The following is a 3,208-nucleotide window of genomic DNA, read 5'->3' on the forward strand; positions in this document are numbered from 1 at the left end:
ATTAAGACTGTGAGCCTCCCATGGGACAACCGGATCACCTTGTAACCTCCCCAGCACTTAGAACAGTGCTTTGCACATAGTAAGTGCTTAATAAATGCCATTATTATTATTATTATTATTGTTATTATTATTATTAAGTGTGACCTTGGGAGAGTCCCTTCCATTCTCTGTAACTCAGTTACCTCATCTGTAAAATGGGGATTAAGATGTGAGCCCCATGTGGGACAGGGACTGCATTTGACTTCATTCATTCATTCAATCATATTTATTGAGTGCTTACTGTGTGCAGAGCACTGTACTAAGTGCTTGGGAAGTACAGGTCAGCAACATATAGAGACGGTCCCTATCCAACAACGGGCTCACAGTCTAGAGGGGGGAGACAGACAAAAAAACAAAACTTGTAGACAGGTGATACTGTATCTATTCCACTGTTTAGTAAAAGTCTTGGTAGATAGTAAGTGCTTCATAAATACCACTATTATCATTATGAGTATTGTTGCTATTATTTCAGATGAAGTACAAGTTGGCTGAAGTACCATGGAACCTTTCTGTTGAACTGTAAATACATTATTGTTCCTGTGGGAGGCCCTAGAGGCACAGGGACTGTGTCTAATTCCCACTATGTATTCTCTCCCAGGGCTTAGAACAGTTCTTTGCACATAGTAAGCTATTACTATTACTTGTCTTTCATTCAATCCATTCATTCAATCATATTTATTGATAGCTTACTGTGTGCAGAGCACTGTACTAAGTGCTTGGAATGTACAATTCAGCAACAAAGAGAGACGATCTCTGCCCACAATGGGCTCACAGTCTAGAAGAGGGGAGATAGACATCAAAACAAATAAACAGGCATCAATAGCCCCTATATAAATAAATAGAATTATAGATATATACACATCAAAACAAGTAAACAGGCATTAATTAGAGTTATAGGTATGTACATATGTGCACACAAGTGCTGTGGGATGGGGGGCATTGAGCAAAGGGAGTAAGTCAAGGCGATGAGGAGGGGAGGGGGAGCTGAGGAAAAAAAGGGGGTTTAATCTGGAATCCATGGCCTTGAGTCTTACGATGAGGCTCATCAGCTGTTCACAGCAGGAGAACTCAGCTCCATCATCACCATGACCTCGGAAGAGTAAAGCAGAAATGAAAGCCACAGTTCCTGCCCTCAAGAAATGTGTCTTGTCTTATGCCGTTGAGTCATCTCTAGCCCATAGCAACACCATGGGCACATCTCTCCCAGAACGCTGTACCTCCATCTGCAATCGTTCTGGTAGAGGATCCATAGAATTTTCTTGGTAAAAATATGGAAATGGTTTACCATTGACTCCTTCTGTGCAGTAAGCTTGAGTCTCCACCCTCTACTCTTTTCCCATGCTGCTGCTGCCCAGCACAGGGAGTTTTGACTTGTAGCAGATTACTTTCCAATGGCTAGCCACTGCCCAAGCTAGGAATGGAATGGATAGACCTCAGCTTGACTCTCCCTCCTGAATCAAGGCTGGTAGAGTACTGGAAACTCTCCAGATGCGACCCTGAGAGGATTACTATTACTAGTATACTATTACTAATAATATAATTGAGTACACAATTCTGAGGAATTTTCATAAAAATAGGCTACCTCATCCATTCACAAACAAAACCCCCTTTTATAACCATGTTCCTTTAGAAAATTGTTTCCAGTTCACTTCAAACTGGCACTGTTTTCAAGAATCAATTAGATCATAAATTCAAGGACTGGCTGCAGTCTAAAGGCAATTCCTAGACTAGACCTTGTTTTTAAAAAGAGAACCCAGGGTCCTTCATTAGGTTATTTTTATTTTCTGGTTTTCTGATCTGTCTAAGAAATATTTCTGACAAGATGCACTTTAGTGATGGTATAATCGGGAAGTGGCATACTGGCAAAAGAATAGATTGTTCGAGGAGGAATTTGGTCTCTAAGAGCATTCAGAATCTGTTTCCTCCCTGGCCACAGTGTTAAAGTGAAATAATAAGAGCTCCAGGATAGCAATCAGTGTATCATGCTATTCAGAGCTTGCATGTTCCCAAATGATAGTGGAAAAATGCATCCTGTTACAGGAAGTAGGGAGCACTGGCTTCCCCTAATTTGTGTGCTCAGGGAACCCCTCTGAGGAGAAGTAACGGGCTGCCAGCAGAAGTCTTCATTAGCGTAGAAGCATCCTTTCCTGTGTCTCCTTGGTGAAGGAAGGGCCAGTAGCAGAAGAGAAAGAGCTGAGAGAGGCAAAGGATACTTTAGAATACTTTAAGATCTGTCTGGCAACCTACAGGAATCAGAAGTTACTCTTTTCTGTCTTTGACCATGAGGAGGAAGTAGTAGTAACTTCAGGGAAGACAGTAGAATGACATACTTTTTGGCTTCTGATGCTACAAAATCAAATATTTTTCTGAGCCAAGTTTAGGGTTGACAAAGTGGGTTATTTAGAGGAGCAGCATCGCTCAGTAGCAAGAGCCTGGGCTTGGGAGTCAGAGGTCATGTGTTCTAATCTCTACTCCACCGCTTGTCAGCTGTGTGACTTTGGGCAAGTCACTTCACTTCTCTGGGCCTCAGTTATGTCATCTGTAAAATGGGGATTAAGACGGTGAGCCCCATGTGGGACAACCTGATTACCTTGTATCTATCCCAGTGCTTAGAACAGTGCTTTGCACGTAGTAAGTGCTTAACAAATACCATTATTATTATTATTATTATTTATTTTTCTTTACTAGCCCCACCCTATACTAGCCTCCTTCCCATCCCCATTCTCACTTGCCCTGTCCTCCCTGCTCTAGGCTGTAAGTTTGTTGAGGGCAGGAAATGTGTCTGTTTATTGTTGTATTGTACTCTCCCAAGTGCTTAGTACAGTGTTCTGCACATGGTGAGTGCTCAGTGAATATGATTGAATGAATGAATGAATGGCTCATGATTGAACTCTGAACCTTTGGCTCTGATAATAAAGAGCCCGAGCTTTGGAGTCAGTGGTCATGGGTTCTAATCCCGGCTCTGCCAATTGTCAGCTGTGTGACTTTGGGCAAGTCACATAACTTCTCTGGGCCTCAGTTACCTCATCTGTAAAATGGGGATTGACTGATAGAGCAATTCCTATCACTGTGAAGCAGGACTATACTTTATTCCGGGTGGTGGTTCAAGATAAATAATGTGAGCCCGTTGTTGGGTAGTCACCCTCTCTACATGTTGCCTAATTGTACT

At 42.1% G+C, this 3,208-nt stretch overlaps 1 non-coding gene across 1 annotated transcript; it reads right to left on the minus strand.

Moving 5' to 3' along the window:
• Nucleotides 1-1,408: 1,408 nt before the first annotated feature.
• On the minus strand, nt 1,409-1,545 carry LOC119924987. Its single transcript, XR_005449660.1, has one exon. It is a non-coding gene; the product is annotated as a small nucleolar RNA SNORA7 (small nucleolar RNA).
• Nucleotides 1,546-3,208: the final 1,663 nt, after the last annotated feature.

Source organism: Tachyglossus aculeatus, chromosome 2 (assembly GCF_015852505.1).
Source record: "Tachyglossus aculeatus isolate mTacAcu1 chromosome 2, mTacAcu1.pri, whole genome shotgun sequence".
Classification (NCBI taxonomy): Eukaryota; Metazoa; Chordata; class Mammalia; order Monotremata; family Tachyglossidae; genus Tachyglossus; species Tachyglossus aculeatus.